The following is a 25,154-nucleotide window of genomic DNA, read 5'->3' as shown; positions in this document are numbered from 1 at the left end:
AGGATGCTTTCGTGAAAACAAATGAGCAATGAACATATTCAGTGCTGTACAATTAGATCTCAAAATAGCAACTCTAGAGTTTTTAAAATAAAAGATACCATCCCCAATGGAGATGACATGATTTCAAAAACACCTACAGTGTAACATTTCTACATGAGTCAAAAAATAGAGATACAATTAAAGAGATATAGGCAAAGAGAAAAAGAAAGGGGTGTGATTTAGGCAGAAGCTAGCTCACATAGAAAAAAAAAAATTGACCAAAAATGAAAATAGTGGACCAGAGAAAAATTTTCTCTTCCTTAAAAACACATGCACAAGGAATGCCAAGGAATGAGGGAGAAAATGGAATAAGCTGCAGAAGTCATCAGCTTTTATCTCTTTATTATAAAATACTGCATGCACTGAAACAGAGTTTTGGCAACAGGAAGCTTGAGTCAGCACGGCCATACAGCCTGGTTTGCTCAGGACAGTCTCTGCTCTTGCCTCTAATCCTCTCACATTCAAATCCTCTCATTCACAGTGTCGCAGTTCTTCCTCAAACTTGCAGCAGTTTGGACATTAAGTTATATGGTCTCTTGCAAGAAGATCCAACCAGTCCATCCTGAAGGAAACCAGTCCTGAATATTCATTGGAAGGACTGATGCTGAAGCTGAAACTTCAATCCTTTGGCCACTTGATGTGAAGAACTGACTCATTTGAAAAGACCCTGATGCTGGGAGGGATTGAAGGCAGGAGGAGAAGGGAACGACAGAGGGTGAGATGGTTGGATGGCATCACCGACTCAATGGACATGAGTTTGAGTAAATTATGGGAGCTGGCGATGGACAGGGAGGCCTGGCGAGCTGCAGTCCCTGGGGTGGCAAAGAGCGACTGAGCTGAACTGAACTGTAACAGCAAAACTCAAATATTTGTGAAATGGAAAATAATTAGTAAAGACGTTGGTTTCCTTCAAGGTTTTTGAAATGTAGGGTTGAAATGACAAGATAAAATTCCACTTGCTTATATCACCAGCCCAGATCTACAGTGACACTGGAGTGACTGAGGATTTCAGAAGATCATATAGAATGGAGTGTGGAAGAATTAAGTTGTCTTCACGGCTATGGTCAGGATATATTACATTTGTAGGGCAAGCAGTTTTTTAGAGACCTCCCATATGTGTAGAATCCTGAGTACTTCTATGGCTTTGAGTGGCCTGGTGACAGGAGGTAGTGTTAACAGTGATGGAGGAGATGCCAGTCCATTTCCCTCTCGGGGTGGGCGCCACCCCTATTGATTCTGGAGGGAAAGGAGTGGAAACAGACCGGAACACATTCAAAAGATAGGGGCCCCAAAGGCAGGAATCTACTGGGAAAATCATGGGAAATGAAATCTGCATATCAACATAGAATCACGACTAATGGATCCCAGTAGTTCCAATTTTGGAAGAACACATTAGCGGTTGCTTTTAGTGGAGATGAGGAACAGAAGCTCCTTAGGAGAATATTTTGAGGTGACAGGGTTGATCATCTGGAAAAAAGTGCTTTGGTACCCAAACTCTTTAAATGTGTCCTTGGAAAGTTAAATAGATTATACAGAGGTTTTTTTTTTGTCTTATTTTTCCTCTTTTTTATCCACTGTGAATACAGAATAGCATTATCTATTACTATCATCTAAAAAAAGTAGCACCCCCTTCCCCACCAGGAGTAATTGAAAAGAAATGAATATTCAAATGCAAAGGACTTGCCATTCAAAAGTCTATGAAAAGTGAAAGTGAAAGTCACTCAATCGTGTCCAACTCTGTGTGACCCCACGGACTGTAGCACACCAGGCTTCCTTGTCCTTCACTATATTTGGGGAGGTTATCAATTGCCAGTGATTGCCTAAGTGACTGGAGTGTCAGTGACTATGCACTTCCCATTGGCAGAAAGGTAGGTTGAAGGATTCAAATCTAATCCCTTTGGGGATAACTTTGTGCAGGTAACCCAGTGATGTCTGCATTCATTCCAGGGGAGAGTGTGTCCTGGACAGCTGGCTTCTTGCTCCTCAATCAAGACACTCTGAAACTGTGACATGCAGGGGGATCCCCCACCCCTTTCTGAGTCATCCAGGAAGTAAATGGGATATATCAGAAAAGTCTGACCTAGGTTTGATTTCCAGGGTCAGTTTACCAAAGGTGAGGTTGTGGGTCTCTTTCTTAATCAGCATGAGGTGGTGGGGGTAGTGGAGGGCAGTCCTGGGAAGATCTGATGAAATTCTAACTAGCTATTATATTGATATTTGAAGTACCTAGGCTTCTGCAAGGAGGCTGTTCAGCACATGTGGTCCCCTGGATCTCCTGGTACCTATTCTGTTGGGCAGAACTCTGGGGAACAGGCCCCGAGGGAATTACATCGCTGGGCCAGACAACTCCATGGCTTCTATGATGTCCTTCTTATTAATCACTATATCAAAGTAGATCTTAGTGAAGTAGCAAGGTGGTCTTTCATTTAAAAGCTTTAGAAGAAAGCTAAATGAACTGCAATAGTGACACAATATTTTAACTTAAATCTTTTTGTCATTATAAATAAATAGAACCAGTTTTCTTAAGATGTGTATCAAATTTACTCCTTTAATTCACTCATTAATAGACATATTTGCCTGTGGCTTACAATTTGAAATCTCTGTAATATTACCAGATTGCAGCAAGCTTCTGACTTTTCTTGGCAACTCTTAGAAAGTGGGGCTTTTACTAAGGGTTCTGTGGAAGACCCAGGAAACGGTCATCCTTGTAGCCACATGACGACACCTTGGGCATCCTCCCTGAAAGTCCCTGTTATTTTTCCTGCTGTTCTCTCTAAAGTGGAGCCATCCTTTTTGTTTCCAAATCTGTTCTTGTCCACCTCTCAGGCAGCTTCTCTATCTCCTGAGTTCCAGCCACCTACTTCCAGGTCATTTCCTGGTAACAATTAAGCTCTGTCTTTTCTTCTCCAGTTTATTTCCTCCAGGTCCTCTCCCTTTTATTCCCTCCTCAGAAAACAAAGGAGCTTCCTAAGAACCCACTGTCTTTATTCTCAGGGTGGGTATTCTAAATGAAGGGAAATTTTTGAAAATTCCCATGACAATAAAATGACTCATTGACATTTCTGGCTGCCAGGACTGATTAGCCAGTTGTACCAAATGTCATAGCATATAAAATTCTATAGGATAAAAACATTTTGATTTGTATCGCAGTTTTAAAAACATTTTACTTACAAACATAAAGTAGGGAAGGGTTTATGACTGTCTTTACTTTTTTGGCCTGGACATTCTTTTTCTAGTTTCTTCTGGTGGTTTACTGAATTGGTATTGGCATTTTTGTATGCTCTGAATTAACAATTGACTATTAACTGATGGGTGCATGCCTGCTAGGTTGTTTCAGTTGCGTCCAACTCTTTGTGATCCTGTGGACTGTAGCCTGCCAGGCTTCTCTGTCCATGCGATTCTCCAGGCAAGAATACTGGAGTGGGTTGCCATGCCCTCCTCCAGGGCATCTTTCTGACCCAGGGATCAAATCTGTGTCTCTCTTACAGCTCCTGAATTGACAGGCAGGTTCTTTACGTCTAGTGCCATCTGGGAAGCCCTAAATATACGTATATCCACTGGTTTAAAGGGCTCAAAAGTCAGACTCAGGGTTTTGTAGTGTGATGATAAAATATACTTCTGGTGACTATATGACAATTAAATGAGATAGTGCAAGGTCTGATACTCAATGCATGTTACCTGTTACCTCCTGAAGATCTTTATCCTTCATAGCACCTAACCCACTGTATGGGAATTACTAGTGCTTAGTAGTAAAGCACTAGTTGAAAAGCACTTGGTTGAAAAAAACCTAGAGCCCAGCTGATTGACGCAGGGCCCTTGTCAGGGAACTTTCAGAATGTCTCTTAACTTTTAGTAGTCATGCTATTTTCTTTTTTTTTTTTTTTTTTAATATATAAACCTATGGGACTTCCCCAGTGATCCAGTCATTTAGAATCCATCTTCCAACATACTGTTCATGGGGCTCTCAACAGACTGGTTCCAAATCAGGAAAGGAGTATGTCAAGGCTGTATGTTGTCACTGTGCTTATTTAACTTATATGCAGAGTACATCATGAGAAACACTGGGCTGCATGAAGCACAAACTGGAATCAAGATTGCCAGAGAAATACCAATAACCTCAGATATGCAGATGATACCACACTTACGGCAGAAAACAAATAAGAAATAAAGAGCCTCTTGATGAAAGTGAAAGAGGAGAATGAAAAAGTTGGCTTAAAACTCAACATTCAGAAAACTAAGATCATGGCATCTGGTCCCATCACTTCATGGCAAGTAGATGGGGAAATAGTGGAAACAGTGGCAGACTTTATTTTTGGGGTTCCAAAATCACTGCAGATGGTGACTGCAGCCATGAAATTAAAAGACGCTTGCTCCTTGGAAGAAGAGTTATGATCAACCTAGACAGCATATTAAAAAGCAGAGACATTACTTTGCCAACAAAGGACCTCTAGTCAAAGCTATGGTTTTTCCAGTAGTCATGTATGGATGTGAGAGTTGGATTATAAAGAAAGCTGAGCACTGAAGAATTGATGCTTTTGAACTGTGGTGTTAAGAAGGCTCTTGAGAGTCCCTTGGACTGCAAGGAAATCAAACCAGTCCATCCTAAAGGAGATAAGTCCTAGGTGTTCATTGGAAGAACTGATGCGGAAGCTGAAACTCCAGTCCTTTGGCCACCTGATGCGAAGAACTGACTCATTTGAAAAGACCCTGATGCTGGGAAAGACTGAAGGCAGGAGGAGAAGGGGATGACAGAGAATGAAATGGTTGGATGGTATCACCGACTTGATGGACGTGAGTTTGAGTAAACTCTGGGAGTTGGTGATGGACAGGGAGGCCTGTCATGCTGTAGTCCATGGGGTAGAAAAGAGTTGGACACGCCTGAGCGACTGAGCTGAACTGAACTGAGCTTCCAACACAGGGGTCTTGGGTTCAATCCTTGGTCATGGAACTAAGATCTCACATGTCCTAAGTTTGCATGCCACAGATACAGAAGCCCATGTATCACAAGAGAGATCCTGCATGCTGCAGCTAAGACCCAAACCAGCCTAATAAATATTAAAATATAATAAAAATGGCTCTTTAAAAAAGATAAACCTATAATTATTATCTTAAGACACTTTAAATAAAGGAGGCATGCTTTTTTTTTTTTTTTTTTTTGTATAACTGTACCAGTAGTCATGTACAGATGTGAAAGTTGGACCATAAAGAAGGTTGAGTGCTGAAGAATTTATGCTTTCAAACTGTGGTGCTGGAGAAGACTCTTGAGAGTCCCTTGGACAACAAGGAGATCAAACCAGTCAATCTTAAAGGAAATCAACCCTGACTACTCATTGGAAGGACTGATTCTGAAGGTGAAGCCCCGATACTTGGCCACCTGATGAGAAGAGAAGATTCACTGGAAAGGACCCTGAAATACAGAGGGTGGGAGAAGAGGGCAACGGAGGATGAGATGGTTGGATGGCATCACCAACTCAATGGAGATGAGTTTGAGTAAACTCCAGGAGATAGTGAAGGACAAGGAAGCCTGGCATGCTGCAGCTTAAGGGGTTGAAAAGAGCCGGACATGACTTAGTGACTGAAGGACAATAACAAAATCTCTAAAGAACAGATTCTTAAAGCTAGAAAGGGTCTTTGTCTTTTCCTTGAAACCATCTCTCACTTGAGGCAGAAAGGAAATTGATGGTATTTCAGGCATAGCTTCTATACACCATTCATTCATTCATTCAACAAGCATTTACTGTGTATATACTACATTTGTTAGGCACTGGGTAAAATGGTTCTTAAGACATTTAAAATCCAGTGGAAGAAACTTGCAAAGCAGTCGGTCAAGTGTAGGTTAAATATGCAATATATACTGTGTACTTTGTATATGCCAGGAGTTGTTCTGAGTGTTGTCCATGGATGACATTTGATCCTTACAAGTCATTGTGACATAACACTCAGAGTCTGAACTCTCAGCACTCAGGCCTAACAGCCCAGGACGCATGCAATCTACTACTCACAGAAAACAAAGGGAGGACTCCAACCCAGGCAGTCTGATCCGGAGTCTGGGCTCTTAATGATGGTGCCATAGAAGATGCTGGAACATGCAGAAGAAGCCCTGGTCCAGCCTGGAGACTGGGAATGGTTGAGGCTTGCTTCCTATAAATAGGTACCCAGGGACTCACCATCTGTAGAGACAGGTCACCAGCTTTGGATAGCTCATGAATGTACTCCTGAAAAAGAAGAGAAAACACAAAACTGAACACTATGAAACATTAGGAAAGGAGGGAGGAAGGGAGTGGGAGTGAGTAACCCGGGGAACAGTAAGTAGGTGTGGGGAGATAAGGGAGCAGTCGGTGAGAAATGGTGAGTTCTTTTTCTCTTTTCATGACTGTATCACTGAGACATATGCTCCCGCCTCCTGGTCTTGGAACTTGCCAAGATCCACCTCCTCTACCCACCAGCCTCCGCCTGAGACACCCGCCCCACCGTGGCCACGCCGCTCTCACCCTCACCGTCACTTCCTGGGGTGGCTGGCCAGCCCCCTGGATGGTCTTCCTGCCACCATTATACGTTTTCACAGAACCCTTCAGAGACCTCATCACAACTGGAATTATTTGGGTAATTATTTAAGCGCTGGTTCTACATCCATCTTTTTGCCCTAATACTAAGCTCCTCATGGACAAAAACAGTCTCTCTTTTGTTCATCATTATCCACCTGGTACCCAATAGTGTGGGCTTTCCAAGTGGCTCAGAGGTAAAGAATCCACCTGTCAATGCAAGAGATGCAGGGGACTCAGGTTCGATCCTTGGGTCGGGAAGTTCTCCTGGAGGAGGAAATGGCAAACCCGCTCCAGTATTCTTGCCTGAATAATCCCACAGATCAGGTGGCAGTCCTTGGGGTCCCAAAGTATTGGACACGACTTTGATACTGAGCACACACACATGTACCCAATGTAGTGCCCAGGTCAGCACCAGTGCCTGCTATGGGTTGAATTGTGTTTCCCTCTACCCCCCAAAAAAGATATGCTGGAGTACTAAACTCCGGTGCCTTAGAACGTGACTTTATTGGGAGATGAGTCTTTACAGAGGGAATCAAGTTAAGATGAGGTCGTAGGGGTGGGCCCAGATCCAATATGACTGGTGTCCTTATACAAAGGGGAAATTGGATTACAGACACTCACACAGTGAGGACACTCAGTGAAGATGAAGGCAGAAATGTGTGAGTCAAGGAACCCCTCAAATTGTCAGCAAACCACCAGGAGCTGGTGGAGAGGCCTGAAAAGACTCCCTAACATTTTCGGGAGGAGTCAACCCCGATGACAGACACCTCAATCTTAGGCTTCCAGCCTGCAGAGGAATAAGTTGCTCGTTCAAGTCACCCAGTTTGTGGTCCTTTTTACTGTCCTTGTCAAAGGAGGGATTTCGGATACACACACACACACAAACACAATGTGAAAATGAAGGCAGCGATCTATAAGCTTAGCAGATAGCTAACACAGTACCCAACAGTGAAAGTGTTAGTCACTCAGAAAGTTGTGTCTGACTCTTGTGACCCCATGGACGGAGGAGACTGGCAGGCTACAGTCCCACCAGGCTCCTCCGTCCATGGGATTCTCCAGGTAAGAATACTGGAGTGAGCAGCCACTGCCTTCTAGAGGGTCTTCCTGACCCAGGGATTGAACCCAGGTCTCCTGCATTGCAGGCAGATTCTTCACCATTTTAGCCACCTAGGAAGCCTACAGTGCCCAGTGAATATCTGTTAAATATGAAAAAGAAGAAGTCACGCAGAGATTGACGCAGTCCTTTCCCTCACGTGGAATAAGGGCTCAGTCACTGTCTATTGCTAAAAGGATGTTTAACGTGTCACCTTTTGTTTGTTGTTTGCATATTTGAATTTAATTTTTCATTGTTAATTTCAAAGCCAGATGAGTTTAACTCTTTCCATTACTCTCAAGAAAAATGATGGTTTAACTTCCTCAATTCTTTATTATTCTTCATGTCCCGGATCTTGGACTAGAGAGGAAGAAGGAACAGCACAAGAGAGTGGCTGGTGTCACCTGAGACCCTGTGTGATGCCAGCAATAAGCATGAAATCTTGAAAATCACACACCGCAGAGCTAGCTTTACATTGTGAGGGGACATGTGACTCATCCATGCATTCGTGATGATGTTGCCATGCACGGATTGGTACCTGGCAGGCTGCGTTTTCTCTAGGATTTCTGCCACCAACTGTCACTACATACTTTCCAATTTGCACAATCTCATCACTGCCAAGAATGAAATCCTCCCTGTGACTTGTAATTACAGGACTGCTCCTGTTGCCCCCCTCCCCACATCCCTGGAGATTAAATTTGCACATTCTGACAAAGTCATTTCTTGATTTTGTTTTCTGTACGAGTCATGGAAGATTTCCTGAACAAGCTCCATTGTAAACAGGGAGTAGGTGTCAACTCCCAAAAGTACTTTCTCCTCTGACAATTCAATTGTTTTCTTGGTCTCCAGGCTTTTCACCTTTTATGAAACATGATGTTTTCTCTATATCTTGTCTAAATACAGATATGAAAGCACTGCACATGTTTATAAGCTAAACAGCTAAAGTCTAATTAGAAGACAAATGGGATTTTTTTTGCAAATATGTACAGAGTGTCTTGAAAGATCACTTGGGTTTCTCAGGTGCCCTTGACGGCTTGAGACTGATGTCCCAGGAAGCAGAACAGAAGGAAAGGCAGGGATTGTCTGGAATGCCACTCAGGTTGTTCAGCTGCTCACTTATGTCTGACTCTTTGAGACCCCATGGACTGCAGCATAGGATTTTCCAGGCAAGAATACTGGAGTGGGTTGCTATTTCCTACTCCAGGGGATCTTCCCAGACCAGGGATCAAAGCTGTGTCTCCTGCATTGGCAAGTGGGTTCTTTACCACTGAGCCACCAGGGAAGCCCCGCCATTCAGGTACCTTGGCACTAATTGCCACTTTGGATCAATGCATTGTTTGCCAAAGGGATGTGAGTACCTTGGCTCCCCTGGGGATGGCCTCGCCAGCCCGTGACTTGCTTTATGGTTCATAATGAGCCTTGGTGCCTGGGCTCCGTGCAGCCACAGGTAACCCTTGTTCCAGGTGAGTTCCCCACCTGCCCTGTTCACCCCACTCCTCCTTCCTCCTCTTAAGTTCTTACTCTGACATCTTCTCTGTCTCCCCTGACTCTTCCCGCCTGCTTCTCTGTAACTCCTTCCTCTCAGCCTATGTGCATATTAAGTATATACCATATTTCAATGAAATGGAATAAAACAAAATCCTATTAATGAGCTTCCTCCTCAAGGTGGAACCCTCCACTCTCATTTCTTTCTTTTTTTTTTTTTTTTGCAAAAACCTGGAGAATCTTTCTAAACTGAACATCTTCCCTTTTTCATCTTCCACTCACCTCAGCTCACTCTGTGGCTACTTCACCCTCCCTGCTTTTATTAAGGTGTCTAAATATTCCCCAAATTGGGAGACTTTCAGTCCTTATCTCACTTGACTGTTGGTGTGACATCATCTTCCCCAGCTTCAAGTGCTGTCTCTATGCCTTGACTCCCAAAGCTTCACTTTTACCAAGGACCTGAGTACTGAGCTCTAAACTTATCTTCCAAGTGCTCGTTGGACACGACCCAGCAAATTGTCTAGGAACTTCAAGTTGAGATGCCACAAGGGGAATTTGATAATGTCTTCAAAACTGCTCCTCGTTGTGTTCCCTATTTCAGCAAATGGCAGGACCACCCACCTCCTCCTCTAAGCTAGAATCATGGGTATTTCCTTGTTCTTTCTTTGTTACATTTCTCACATCCAGTGTTATCAACTTTGTTTAGTCTTGCCTTGTATATAACTCTCAAACTTGTTGTTGTTGTTTTAATTTGCATTGCCTTAAGTTTGGTTCTGCCCTTAGCATCTCTAAGACCTGTTAACTAAGAGGTAGCCAATGAGATATTTTTCCCCTTAAGGTGCAATCTCGTTAAAGTTTGGACCCTGATTTTGAAATTCCGTGATGGCGTTTGAGACTCTGCATTGCTAGCCTGCTCCTTGGTGCTGCTGCAGTGGGTTCCAGGCCCACGTCTCAAGGAGCAATGATCCCAACAAGCAACTCGTTGTCTCACATCCTCCACCTTCCTCTTACACTTCCTGATCTCTGCCCTGCATAACACCTCCACCAGCCTTTGCAGGTCATTCTCTTCAATGTGGATGACCTTCTAATCTCTTAAAGTAAAAATATGATAATGCCACTTCCCCATTTAAAAAGTTTTAATTAGGCTCTCACTGCTTTCTGGGCAAAACGCAAGCTTCTCGGTAAAATCTATAGGATGATTTTAGTGATCAGAAAACCACCTGCCTCTTATTCCCTGATCTCTCAATCCATAGGAGATTTATATTTCTTTTTTTCAGGGGAAGGAAATGAAGACTCTGTTGGATTCTCAAACTAGTCTTTAGCTGAAGAAAGGGGAATACCTACTGTCCTTTCTTAATGAGGGAAATGTTATATAGATCGAGAAACAGGGACTCACATGGATGGGGAAATTTCTCTGAGCTCATCAAGCCCAGGGAGTTGCAGATACTGCACTAGACCTTCAGTCCTTGGGGTCCTAGCCCAGCACTGATTTCATAGAGCAATTAACATTGCCCTTCATTAGTGAGTGAGATTGAGATCAAAATGAGATGTGGAAGTGTCATGACTTCAGGTCACAACAGCAAAGCAACTTGCTTTAGTTTCTTTCCAAGTCTTGAGTTCCTCCTCCTTTGTTGAGCCCACACTGGGGGAAGGCTCGACTATACTTATATGACAATGGAAAATAAACAGAAGAAAGAGAGACGCTCTGGCAATGCAGGAAAGGGGACTCGGACTGTGGCTGGAAAAAGTGAGCAGTGTCAAGAGGTGTGTCATGTCAAGATGGTGATCAGTGAGCCACAGAGGGAGGAGCTTGGTTCCTCAGCCTGGAGGAGGGAGGCCATGGGGCTGGGGGGCCTTTCCAGGAAGTCGAGCTGTCGGTTTTCCAATATCTGCCAAGTTACTATGAGGGTGGAAGTGGGCTTTAGGGGAAGCCTTGTAAATAGGTAGAATTGTCCAGGGATGGGATGGGACGCACTGCGGTGTGGCAGGTGTTGCTCTAGCAGAAATTCCATGATGACATCACATGGCTTCTGTGGATGCGACTCCTTTATACATGCAAGTTTAGATCAGACGACTTCTGCTGCTGTCTTTACCCCCAGGTCCAAGATTGTACATGCTTTAGCGAGAAAGACTGAGTGATGGATGCTCACCTTGTGAACAATTTGATGGTCCCAGAGATAGGTAAGTAGATGCCATGGATGACAGCCAGTCAGAAAAGGCAAAAAGTGAAAGTGAAGTCACTCAGTTGTGTCCGATTCTTTGCGACTCCATGGACTGTAGCCTATCAGGCTCCTCTGTCCATAGGATTTTGCAGGCAAGAGTACTGGAGTGGGTTGCCATTTCCTTCTCCAGGAGATCTTCCCAACCCAGAGACTGAACCTCAGTCTCCTTCGTTGTATGCAGACGCTTTACTGTCTGAGCCACCTCTGACTTTTCATCAAGTCACATGTGCATCTATTTTGAATGGGTGACTATTTGTTCTCTTCTTATAATTTTCTAGGGTGTTCTATGGCCAACTTATTTCGTAGAGTAAACCAAGGATTGTCAAAATGTTTCTGCAGTAGTGAGTCAGATAATAAATTTTCAGCTTCGTGGGGTGTAGGGTCTCTGTCCTGACTACTTAACTCTGCTGTTGTAGCATGAAGGCTGTCCATAGACAGTCTATACATAAATGGATGTGGCTGGGTGCCAATAAAACGTTACTTACAAAAACACAGAAATCCCAGTTTGTCCCAATAAATTAGATAGTCTCACAGTGCAAACACTTTGTGTTTAATTTGAAACACTGATGAAAAACAGAAAATGCATTCAGCATGTATTGATTTTCTATGATGTTTATGTGATCACGAGTATTTGTTTGAATGAAAGTGGAAGTGGTAGTCGCTCAGTTGTGTCCAGCTCTTTTTGACCCCACCAACTATAGCCAGGGAGGCTTCTCTGTCTGTGGGATTCTCCAGGCAAGAATATTGGAATGGGTTGCCATGCCCTTCTCCAGGGGATCTTCCTGGCCCAGGGATCGAGCCCAGGTCTCCTGCATCACGGGCAGATTCTTTATCCTCTGAGCCACTGAGGAAGCCCTATATTGTATTTGTATGAATACCTAGAGTAAACAGGGTTTCTATGGGATCGTTAGTTAAACTTTTGGTTAGTGTACTGAAACATCATCTCAGAAGACCAATGTCTTCTTATTTCTGCAGGAGACTTCCAAACCCACCAGCAGAGCAGAGGGAGAAATATATGTTGACTTTAAAGCTGTAAATTTTGCTATCAGGATTTTCATCTTTAAAGATACTGTTTTGACTCTCAGAAGACATTTTTAAAAAAATGTCGAAATAAATAACATTTGACATTTTAAAACACAATTAGTGTTGAGCATTCAGTAGGGGGTGGGTAGGAGAAGCAGCTGGGCTTGTGGAGGAGGAGTGGTTTCTGGTCATTCCTATTTATTACACTTTTGGAATAATGGCAAAAGGTGGTGACTGCTACATCTTGGGGTCTGTTTAATCTCCAGCTGTGAACATGTGATCAATCATCTCGTGGACAACAAAAGACTTTTTCCCAGACCAGCAATGATTTCCATGTGCTCACAGGAGGTTTATGTATGTGCTGTCCTGCCAGCTGACCGGCCCCAACGATGCATTCTCTGTGCTCCATGACTCAGGGGAGATGAAAAAGAGGACTTAGGGCTGATTGCTTCTGCTAGCGACTTTGCAGCTAGCTTACTACCTTGGGGGATTGTCTCTGTTTTGCTCCTAAGAAAGATAAGGGAAACAATACTTGTAAGTTTACAATTTCAAATGCAAATATTTTCAAACCATTTTGCAAATGACTGTCATTGTCACTGTGTCTCAGTTGCTGCCTTTTCTTTACAAACAGCTGAGGCTCTTTCTCTCACTTCTGGATGAGACATTGGAAGGGCACCGAAACCATCCTCAAAGGTCCTAAAGGAAATGGATGTTGTCGAGACATGAAGCATTGGTAGTGCTACTTTCAGAGGCTAAGAAAATGTGAGCTACATCTGCTCCTGAAGTGTCAGGCTATTTGGCTAAAATTCCTCCATGTGTAGGGATGTATAGGGTGAATAAGTAAGTGTTAGTCGCTCAGTCATACCTGACCCTTTGTGACCCCATGGACTGCAGCCCACCAGGCTCCTCTGTCCTTGAGATTTTCCAGGCAAGGATCCTGGAGTGGGTTGCCGTTTCCTTCTCCAAGGGATCTTCCCAACCCAGGGATCAAACCCAGGTCTCCTGCATTTCAGGCAGATTCTTTACCGACTGAGTTACAAGGGAAGCCTGTACAGGGTGAATATAACTCAGCAAATAGACACTTAATTCAAATTTAAACCTAAAGAACTATCTGAGACAAAAACCATTTTCCAGTATCTTCATTCTCTACAATTTTGGGGAACTGAAATTGCTTAAAAGAATTTTATGTTTTATTTGTGACCATTTAAGAACGTATCATAGTAAGGCTGTGTAATCGACCATTGGAATTCCCATTTCCACCATGTGCAAAATGGGTAGGGCTCATTGAGGGCTTGATGTGCCACCAGTGGGGGTTTTCTAAGTTGTTTTCCATCACATGCTTGGTGAAATATGGTAAGGCAGATGGAAAGCGGGTGATTCATGTCCATAAGAAGATTTCCTAGGGAAGGTTGAGAGGCAGTGGGTATGCAGAATTCCCCCCACTGTACCCCACTAAAGCTTTTGCCTAAATGAAACAGACGCGTTTTCTCTCTTTCAGATTTTCAACTTAATGATCCCAGAAATGTAATGTAAATGAATGCTTTCATCTTTTTTTTTTCTCTTTGTGTGGTCCCACCTCCTTTTTCCAGTCTTATTCACAAAGGTCCCACTGTTTCCAGGTAACTGAGGTATGGGTATTTGAACTTACCTGTTCAGTGGTGCTGGCAGGGGTCAGAGAACACAGCCAGTAAGCCTGTAGCAGTGGGGTGTCCCCAGGGGAAGACACTATTATGAATCAGGAAGACTATTTCAACAAATAGATGGCAACGTGTATATTAGCAATGATGGCAGGTAGATGTTTAGGCAGGACAAGCTGTTGATTACAAAAACTAATTTTGTGGGAGATCAGGGTGAAGTGTACATACTAACAGTCCTTGATTTATCAGCATTATTCAAAAATTGAGCTGAATATAAAAATTCTAAGTGAACATGTGTGCTATTTCATTGGAGGCTGATGAGTACATCTTGAAGTTAACCTTAAAGTTTCAATGATGTGACTGGAAGAAACTTGAGCTATGGATGCTTTTCAAAACAATATTAAAATGCAGAAAAAGTTAATAGTTTGCTACGACTATCCATTCATCTTCTATCTATAAAATGGAAAGTGTTGAGCTACTGGAAATTATTATGCTCAGTTCGTTTACTTTTAAACTGTTAAAATGTTGAATGTCAGAAAAAGGAGAGTGTGCTTCACAATTAAATTTTAAAAATCAGGATATAAATAGCATGAATGCTACACTCCCATTCCTTAAATCTATCCTTAGTACTGTAGTTGTTGTTTAGTCACTAAGTCGGGTCTGACTCTTTGCGACCCCGTGGACCGTAACCCACCAGGATCCTCTGTCAATGGGATTTCCCAGGCAAAAATATTGGAATGGGTAGCCATTTCCTTCTCCAGGGAATCTTTCCCAACCAGGGAGCAAACCCGCATTTCCTGCATTACAGGTGAATTCTTAACTGCTGAGCCACTCAGGAAGCCTTATCCTCAGTACTAGGTTGAGCCATATCACATTGCCATTTTGCATGTCAAATTGTTTGACATCAGCAATTTCAAACAACTTGGGGTATAAGTGAAAACACACATATACACATGCACATGAAAGATAATTGCCAAAAGTTCTGGATGGTTAGCATCAGCATTTGATTTTTTTTTTTCTTATTCATACTTTCTATGAAGAATGTGAATGAGAAAGAGAGATAGAAAGTTTCTCTAGCTGCTCCAGGCTCCTTCATTGTGAAGAGGTACTGGGTCTGGAACTGATCTACATGGTTTGCCAGTAGATTTGAAAATTCTGCGTCTCTGGTTTCCAGAATTCTTTATAAGTGACCAGATTTGGTAAAAATACTTACCCTTTTCTTCCCTTCCCCAAATAGATACCCACAACTAGATCCTTTATGTGCAAACCTCTGGCATTTAGTAGATGCCAAATAAATCTTTGTGAGTGGCTGAATGAGTGAATACACAAATACATGAGGGAGACAGTGATTAAATAATAAATGTGTAATGCATTCTGAAATTTTGCTTTTTTCCTCCTGATTACTAAATGACTTGAATTGCCTTAAGAGAGAATGTGGCAGAATTGTAAGTCCATACATATACACATAGCACTAAGAGGAAAATCTAGTTTGTCAAAAAAGATAACAAGGAAAATTTTGAATGGATTCTGCTGAATGAGTCTAGAAGTATCTTCCCAATTCTCCTGGATAGAATAAAAAATAATGTCTGGGTAAAAATCTCAGTTCATTATCTGGAAGATGTTAGAATTTCTGGACTTTTTACCATACAGATATTTCTAAAGCAGTTTCACTTGTAAGGACAGATGAGCAGTGCCCAGCCTGGCTCTGGTCTCTGTTCTAGGTCACAGAGTTCATTTAATTCTGTGTGTGATCAGAAATGTTCCTTTCAGTGGCTATCCATTTCTACTTTGGAATAAAAGGAGGATGAGGAAGAAAGGGAGAAAGAGGGGAGGGAGGAGGAAAGGAAGAAAGAGAAGAAGGGAAATAAGAGAGGGAAGAGAGACAGAGAGATATTTAGCTACGTGGGATCTTCATTCAGTTGTATTTTTAGCAAATGGTTATAAAAAAGCTCCAAAGGGTAGATGTTGATCGTTTACCAGCTGACACAGTCAGTGGAGCACTCTTTTCATCCTGCGATTACCTCTAAGGGACTCAAGCCAGCTCAGATGGGCTCTAAGCCCCTGAGTAGACCCCGTCCTAAAATTAACTTGAATAACCTAATTTCTACCTTCCCAGAATCTCTCCTTACACACTGCACACAGGGCAAAACAGGAGTGAAACAAGAAAGATTAACAAGGTCTGTGCCAGCTATTGGAGGAGAAGGCATTGTTTGTCTGCATTTAAGGAGAAAAGGACACTATTTGGCCGTGTGGGGTGCCTCGGCATTGGCTGGCACTAATGATCGTCCGAGGTGGAGCTGTAACATGAGCTGCCCGTGGACCGCTCTGCTGACAGGTGTTAATGGGAGGGGGCAGGACACAGCTGCCTGAACAGGAATCCCATTATCCTTTGCTGGGTATTGATGCGCCCTGTGGGATGCTTTCTCCCTGGCTGTGTTAATGTTCAGCGCGCACGCTTGCCTTGTTCGTGGCACAGAGATAGAGAGACAGAGGTGCCCGGGGCAGACGTAATGGGCTCTGCCTTCCAGTCTGCAGAGGTAGCGTCTGTGGGGACGGAAGGCTTCCTTAATTATAGTGCCAGCTAGGGGACAGGTCTCGAGGAATAGCTCTGCCACGAATAGAATTGCCTGAGGTGCATGGTAAATTAATCCAATGACATGAGGTGCCTGTTGAAAGTCTTTTTTTTTTCTTGCTATCCATAAACAGTAGTTCTCGTTTTAAAACTTAATGTTTTGCACAGAAGTTCCAGGAAGTGATCCAACAGTGGAAATCTTGGCCATCCATGGTCCTCTAAACATTTTCAGACTCCTCGTTGTTTCCAGTGAGGGATTCTGAAAAATCTCTAGAGATAATGTAGAGATAATCCTTGCCTTTGGCTATGCTCTGTGATTTGGTGGCTGAGTTGAAGGGCAATATGTGATGGGGTTGGGTTTGTTGGAGTTAAAAATTACTGAATATAACTTGTAAAGAGATCTTATCACACAGATGAGTCAAGGCAGAATTTACTGTGAAGATTTACACAGCACTGACTCAACTCTGAGCAGTAAATTTACCTGTAGGTGCACTCATTTGACATTCTCCATCATCAGCCAGCCACACTGTTCACCAGTAGAATCTCTATGTGTTAAAGTATTCCTTGTATTAAGAAAAAACCTGGATTTCTGTAAATGGCATGCACATGCATGTAAGTATATATCTGGTATCAAGACTGTGGCATGTTCGGGCATTTAAAATATTTCAACATTCAATTTAGTTCGAATTGCCCAGTTTCTGCCAGCTGCTGTGTTTTTATTTTCTCTTGGCCTTTGGGCTAAGATCAGGCGTAGCAAGCGGGCTTCCCAGGTGGCACAGTGATAAAGAATCTGCCTGCCAATGCAGGAGACACAAGACATGCGGGTTTGATCCCTGGGTTAGGAAGATCCTCTGGAGGAGGAAACAACAACCCCTCCATTATTCTTGCTTGAAAAATTCCATGGACAGAGGAGTCAGATAGGCTACTGTCCAAGGGGTCACAAAGAGTTGGACACAGCTGAGCGACTAAGCTGAGCTGACCCCTTACTTTTGAAGTGCCTCTTATCTCAGCCTCTGTCTCTGTCAGCTATTCCAGTCTCAGCCTCTTGTTCCTGTTTCTGAGTAGTGAGGGTCGTACTCTTTGGCTTGCATTTCCCCTGAGAAAGGTAACATAGACAAGGAAGGATCTAGGCTCAAAGCCTTGAGCAAAGGCTGTTGTGAGGTCCACTCCCTAGAAGGAGATTTCTACATCCATTTGCACTGCTTCTGTCAACAAAGAAAATTCATCTCAGAGGTTTAGCTAAGCAAAAAGCAGAGGATAAGCTGGGGATGAGCAGTTTATCTAAGATGGTTGGAAATGGCTCTCATAATGATGATAGCATCTTGACCCTTCAGCAAGCTCAAGGCATTTCCTCTTCTCTCTTTCATGGCTTGTGGGAGAGCTCCTTGCTAACCTTGTTTAGCCTCATGCCTATTCAGTAGATTAGGGATGGAGGGTGAGGGGCATGTCTGCTCAGGAGCTGGAGAGGAACATACGCCTGGATTTGGTAAAAATATACATGTGAATTTGGTAAAAATATGTAGAACTGGCTTCAGCCAAGAGGCTGCACTTCTTTTCAATGCATTATATTTTTCTGGTTATGCAAGTAATTATGTAGCTTCTGTAGGAAATTCAAAACTACAAAAAATGACAATCATTCTTGATTCTGCTATTCAGAAATAATAACTGTCATTACTATTTTGATAATTTCTGTCCATTTATAATTAAGAGATTTTTTTTTTTGCATCCTTTTAAATAATTTGCTGTTTTGCCCCCAAACATTCCCCCACAGCATTAAAAACTCTTTAGGGAGGTAAGTACCAATGACAGAGTCATATTCAGGACAAGGGAGGACCCGGGGGGTGGGGGTGGTCCATCTCCACCTACCTGGAGCTCTGGGGGCAGAGGAATGAAGTCTTCCTGCAAGTTGCTCGGGTTTCTCAGGTGCCCTTGACGGCTTAAGACTGATGTCCCAGGAAGTAGAACAGAAGGAAAGGCAGGGATTGTCTGGGATGCCATTCAGGTAGTTTAGTTGCTCAATCATGTCTGATCTTTGGGATTCCCTGGGCTGTAGCCCACCAGGCTCTTGTCTTGTGGGTTGCCCTTCCCTTCTCCATGGGATCTTCCTGACCCAGAGATCAAACCCAGGTCTCCTGCATTTCAAGCAGAGTCTTTTCCATTTGAGCCACTTGGGAAGCCCCGGAAGAACAGCTTAGGGCTACCTTTACTGGAGATGAATAGTTTACTGAGGTGAATAGAAAGAGAACCAAATGAGGAACAGTAGCTCCTTTACCATCTGAGCTGTCAAGGAAGCCCTGAATTCTCCACAGCAGGTAGAAAATGCTCAAGGACAAGATTTACATGCCTTGGCCTTTGGGAGACTTCTATCTCCCTGTTTGATGAAAGCGGAGCAGAATTAGAAGTGAGCGGGGAACTTCACAGTGATCGCACCTTGGACAGAAACAGGTGACTGGTGTAGAAAGGTAGATAGGAAATGCTGCCCTCTGGTCTGGGAGGGCTTGGAAGAATAAAGCTGAAATCGCCTTACAGTTCAGACCCTCAGCTACTGAAACTTAATTCTCTGCTGCCTCCAACACTATCCTGCAAATAGGTGACTCATTGAAAAACTGTCCTGAAATAAGGTACAATCTTTGCAGATTGACTCCAAGCAGAAATGCAGAGTTAAAACATGAAAAGTAAAAGGTTCATATAGAATATTTACCAGAAAAAAACAATGTCACGGAGCTTAAAAAAATTATAAGCAACTATTTCTTCATGAAGGCAAAGATGTTAATGAAAGGGTGACCTTTCTGAGAGTAAAACTCCAAGGAGACCTATAGCGCCTCTGAGTAGAAAAGTGAGAAAATCAAAGCCATTATGGAAATGAGACTCTTATTACAAGAAAAAAAAAACCTGTATGTGGCTAAAAGCTCACTCAGGGATGTAAAAAGTAAGGCTGAGAAAATAAGCAAGATGAAATGGAAAAGAAACACATTACAAAATTTTCTAGAAGAAATTGGTAGTGAAGATAGGTCATGTAATAGCCCCTGGGGGAAAAAAAAAGAAGGGAGAATATAAGACAAATATTTTAAGTGAGTTTTAAGATTTCCAAAAATTAAAAAAAAAAGAGGTTGAAATGCAGAGACTGAGAGACTACAGTATGTCCCAGGAAAAACAAGTTCAGAATAAAACTATTCTAGTATGATTTAATGAAGTGAATGGAGATGATTCTGTGGCATAGAGGAAAAATCAAGTTATTTCTAAGGGGAAAAGGGTAAGGTGACCCTCGGGCTTTCTCACAGCATTTAAATGTGAAAGTCAGCAGAATATGCTAAGTTCTTAGAGATGAAAGTATGACTCAAGATGTTTATATGCATGTTGTTTTTGTTGTTGTCACTCAGTTATGTCCAACTCTTTGGGACCCTATGGACTGCAGCATGCCAGCCTTCCCAGTCCTTCAAAAATTCCTGGAGCCTGCTCAAACTCATGTCCATTGAGTCGATGATGCCACCCAGTCATCTCATCTTCTGTCATCCCCTTCTCCTCCTGCCTTCAATCTTTCCCAGCATCAGGGTTTTTTTCCAGTGAGTTGGCTCTTCTCAACAGGTGGCCAAAGTATTCGAGCTTCAGCTTCAGCATCAGTCCTTCCAATGAACACCCAGGACTGATCTCCTTCAGGATGAACTGGTTGGATCTCCTTGCAGTCCAAGGGACTCTCAGCTAAGAAGAGTCTTCTTAGCACCACAGTTCAAAAGTATCAACTCTTCAGTGCTCAGCCTTCTTTATGGTCCAACTCATATCTGTACATAACTACTGGAAAAATCATAGCTTTGACTATACAGACCTTTGTGCACAAAGTGGTATCTCTGTTTTTTAATAAGCTCTCTATGTTGGTCATAGCTTTTCTTCCAAAGAGTATCTTTTAATTTCATTGCCTCAGACACTGTCTACAGTGATTTTAGAGCCCAAGAAAATAAAATCTGCCACTGTTTCCACTGTTTCCCCATCTATTTGCCATGAAGTGATAGGACTGGATGCCATGATCTTAGTTTTTTGAATGTTTAATTTTAAGCCAGGTTTTTCACTCTCTTACCCTCATCAAGAAGCTCTTTAGTTCCTCTTTACTTTCTGCCATTAAAGTGGTATCATCTGCATAACGGAGATTGTTGATATTTCTCCTAGCAATCTTGATTCCAGCTTGTGATTCATTCAGTCGGGCATTTCTCATGATGTACTCTGCATATTAGTTAAATAAACAGGGTGACAATACTTGACATACTTCTTTCCCAAATTTGAACCAGTCCATTGTTCCATGTCCAGTTCTAACTGTTATTTCTTGACCCGAGTACAGGTTTCTCAGGAGGCAGGGAAGGTGATCTGGTATTCCCATCTCTTTAAGAATTTTCCAGTTTGCTGTGATCCACACAATCAAAGGCTTTAGCGTAGTCAATGAAATGGAAGAAGTTTTTTCAATTCCCATGATTTTTCTAAGACCCAGTGGATGTTGGTAATTTGATATCTGGTTCCTCTGCCTTTTTTAAACCGAACTTGAACATCTGAAAACTCTTGGTTCATGTATTGTTGAAGCCTAGCTTGAAGGATTTTGAGCATTACCTTGCTAGCATGTGAAATGAACACAACTATATGGTAGTCTGAACACTCTTTGGCATTGCCTTTCTTTGGAATTGGGATGAAAACTGACCTTTTTCAGCCCTGTGGCCACTGCTGAGATTTCCAAATTTACTGGCATATTGAGGGCAGAACTCTAACATCATCATCTTTTAAGATTTGGAGTAGCTCAGCTGGAATTCCATCACCTCCACTAGTTTTGTTTGTAGTAATGCTTCCTGAGGCCTACTTGACTTCACACTTCAGGATAGGTGAGTGACCACAAGTGACCACACCATTGTGGTTACCCAGGTCATTAAGACCTTTCTTACAAAGTTCTTCTATGTGTTCTTGTTACCTCTTAATTTCTTCTGCTTCTGTTATGTCTTTCCTGTTTCTGTCCTTTTTTGTGCCCATCTTTGCATGAAATGTTCCTATGTTATCTCCAATTTTCTTGAAGAAATCTCTAGTCTTTTCCATTCTATTGTTTTCTTCTATTTTTTTGCATTGTTCCCTTAAAAAAGACTTCTTATCTCCCCTTGTTATTCTCTGCTGTTATCTCCTTCTTTTTAAAGAAACACCACCTTTTTTGAAAAAAAACTTTAAAAATATCCTATAGAGTAGTTATGATGGTAGTTAATTTCTCATATTCTGTCTCAAAATGTCTTCATTTTTGAAATGAAAAAACCTGGCTTTATACTGGATAAAGAATTTTAAGGTGACAACTTTTCAATATTTTAAATGGGTTTCTCTGTAGCCTTCTGGCTTGCATAGTCTGCTATATTTAGTATCTTTGCACCTTTTTATTTACTGTATCTTTTTTACCTTTTTTTTTTTTTTTTTTAAGATATCTCTCATGGCTTATTTCCAGAAATTTTTGACTTTGAATGTTATCCCTTTTCATTTATTTTGCTTGAGTTTGTTAAGATTTTAGGATCTGTAAATTTATAATTCCCATGCAATTTGATGAAAAGAAGTCTTTATATTTCTACAAAAATATTTTTTGTTCTTTTTCTTTCCTCTCCTTCAATAGCTCACTTACATTGTCCTTTATTGTGGATAGTTTCCACTGCTATTTTTAAAAATTCAGTTATCTTTTCTTATGTAGCATCTGATCTGCTTTTAATATTGTGCTTTTATTTTTAATTTACAATTTTTATCTCTAAAAGTCTTATTTAGGTCCATTTTTTTGCATCTTAGATAATTTCCCTTCTCATCATGGTCATGCTTTCCTCCACCTTTGTAAGCCCTTGGAATAAAATTATATTAGCTTTTTAACTTGTGAGTCTGTTAGTTCCTTCATATCTGTCATGTCTGAATCTGTCTATTTTTTTCTTCTGGTTATAGAAAAACTATACTCTTTTACAAGACTGGTAAATTTTTAATAGATACCATATATTGTGAATGTCTTGTTGTTTGCTGTATTTTGGTGTTTGAATGTGTGCTTATAGTGATCTGTTTTTGCTTTTGTGTGCCATTAATTTAGTTGGTGGACTTCCTTAGTAGTTCAGCTGGTAAAGAATCTGCCTGCAATGCAGGAGACCCTGCTTCCATTCCTGCATCAGGAAGATTCCCTGGAGAAGGGATAGGTTCCACTCCAGTATTTTTGGGTTTCCCTGGTAGCTCAGACAGTAAAGAATCCACCTGCAATGTGGGAGACCTGGGTTCAGTCCCTGGGTTAGGAAGATCCCCTAGAGGAGGGCATGGCAACCCACTCCAGTATTCTTGCCTAGAGAATCCCCATGGACAGAGGAGTCTGGCAGGCTACCAACAGTCCATGGTGTCACGAAGAGTCAGACATGACGGAGTGACTAAACACACATAGAAGTTAGTTGGTATCAGGTGGTATCATTTTGAGACTTGCTGTTTCTCTTTTCTACTGGAATCATATATTATATTTTTGGGGTTATATATTTTATATATACCCCAATTATATATATTGGAATATTCAGTCACTCATACATATCTGACTCTTGAGATTCCATGAACTGCAGCACACCAGGCTCCTCTGTCCATGGGATTTTTTTTCAGGCAAGAATACAGTAGTGGGTTGCCATTTCCTCCTTCAAGGGATCTTCCTGACCCAGGGATTGAACCCAAGTCTCCAGTGTCTCCTGCACTGCAGGTGTATTCTTAACCACCAAGCCACCTGAAAACCTGCTATATTTTATTTTGTGACTTATTATAAGTTCATGTATATTTTTTTGTGTATTCGGATGTATACTGCAACTAGTTCTATATTTTCTTTAATCTTTCATTTAAATTTATCTCAAATGTTCCTTAAATTGTATTTCCAGTTTGTTTTCTAATTAAACTGTTTCATTTTGAAATAATTGTAGCTTGACTTGCAACAAGAAACAGCGCAAAGGGATTTCATGTGGTCTCTACCCAGTTTCTCCCAAAGACAACACTTTGCAAAACCACAAGACAGTATCACAATCATAATATTAATACTGGTACAGCAGGATATAGATGGTTGCACCACCAAGCTGTGTGACCCTTCACAGGACACCCATTTCGCTCCCAACCATGCCCCTTTCTTACCCCATACAATAGGAATCTGCCCTTCATTTGTATAATGTCAGCATTTCAAAATGTTATGTAAATGGAATCATACAGTAAATACCTTCTTGGAATTTTCTCCTTTCACTCAACATAATTTTCTAGTGATGTATCTAGGTTGAGACATCTATCAATAATTTGTCCTTTTTTACTGTTGAGTAGTATTTCCTGGTATGGATGTTTCACAGTTTATTTAACCCATTGAAGAGCATCTGGGTTGTTTCCAGATTTGGGCTCTATGAATAAAACTGCTATGAACATTTGTGTACGGGTTTCAAGTGAACTTAAATTTTCGTATTTTTCTGGGATTAATGCCTGGGAATGCAACTGCTGGTTATATGGTAGTTGAATGTTTAGTTTTTTGAGAAACTTCCAGACTTTTCTAAAGTGGCTATACCATTTTCCATTGCCACCAGTGACATATGAATAATCCAGTTTGTCCACATCTGTGCCAATATTGATGCTGTCATTTTAAAAAAGATCTAGTCATTCTGATGAATGCTTTTATCCTGCATTTCATGAGCAGATAATAACATTGAATAGCTTTGCATGTCTTTATTTGCCATCTGTATATCTTCTACAGTGAGATGTCTTTTTATGTCTCTTATACATCTTCTAATTAGACTGTTTATTTCTTTACTGTTGAATTTTGAGAGTTGTTTATACATTCTAGAAAGCAGTCCTTTGGTGACTATGTGATTTTCAAATATTTTATCCCTATCTGTAGCCTGTCTTTTCATTTTTTAACAGAGTCTTTTGCAGGGCAAAAGTTTTTAATTATGATCAAGTCAAAATCATCAGTTTCTTCTTTTATGGATTTTATTTTTGGAGACAAGTCTAAGAACTCTTTACCTATCTTGAGAGTCTAAATATCTCCCCTATTTTTTCTTAAAATTTTAGTGTTTTACATTTAATTCTATTATCTGCTTTGAGTTATCTTTGAGGTTTCCCAGGTGGTGTTAGTGGTAAAGAATTTACCTACCAATGCAGGAGACACAGGAGATGCGGGTTCAATCCCTGGGTTGGAAAGATCTCCTAGAATAGGAAATGGCAACCACTTCAGTATTCTCACCTGGAAAATCCCATGGACAGAGGAGCCTGGTGCACTACCGTCCATGGGGGTTGCAAAGAGTCAGACACGATTGAGCACAAACACAGCCTCCAAGATGTGAAGTTAAGTTCTCAGTTCTTTTTTCTTTTGATATATGTTTGTTAAATTTTTTGGTACCATTTGCTGAAAATACTATCCCTCCTTCATTGACTTGCTTTTGCATCTTTCTCAAAAACCAGTTGTGTGGTTGTTTTTGGAGTCTATATTATGTTTCTTTTGCCTATGAGTCTCTATCTCTCCACAAATACCACACAGTCTTGATCACTGTAGCTACAGAA

General features: G+C 41.6%; 1 long non-coding RNA gene across 2 annotated transcripts in view; it reads right to left on the bottom strand.

The window, feature by feature from the left end:
* LOC122703652 overlaps positions 1 to 25,154 on the bottom strand; it is a 71,055-nt gene that overhangs the window by 30,561 nt on the left and 15,340 nt on the right. The window contains exons 1-2 of one of the 2 annotated variants that reach the window (XR_006343551.1): positions 11,313 to 11,494; positions 6,042 to 6,254 (exon numbers count right to left, since the gene is read on the bottom strand). This is a non-coding gene — a long non-coding RNA (uncharacterized LOC122703652). Of the gene's footprint in view, positions 1 to 6,041; positions 6,255 to 11,312; positions 11,495 to 25,154 lie in introns of those variants that run through there. The other variant, XR_006343552.1, reaches the window with a different exon arrangement.

The sequence above is a fragment of the Cervus elaphus genome, chromosome 11 (genome assembly GCF_910594005.1).
Source record: "Cervus elaphus chromosome 11, mCerEla1.1, whole genome shotgun sequence".
Taxonomy (NCBI): Eukaryota; Metazoa; Chordata; class Mammalia; order Artiodactyla; family Cervidae; genus Cervus; species Cervus elaphus.
The sequence above is the reverse complement of the archived record's forward strand: the minus strand, read 5'-3'. Positions and strand labels throughout refer to the sequence as shown.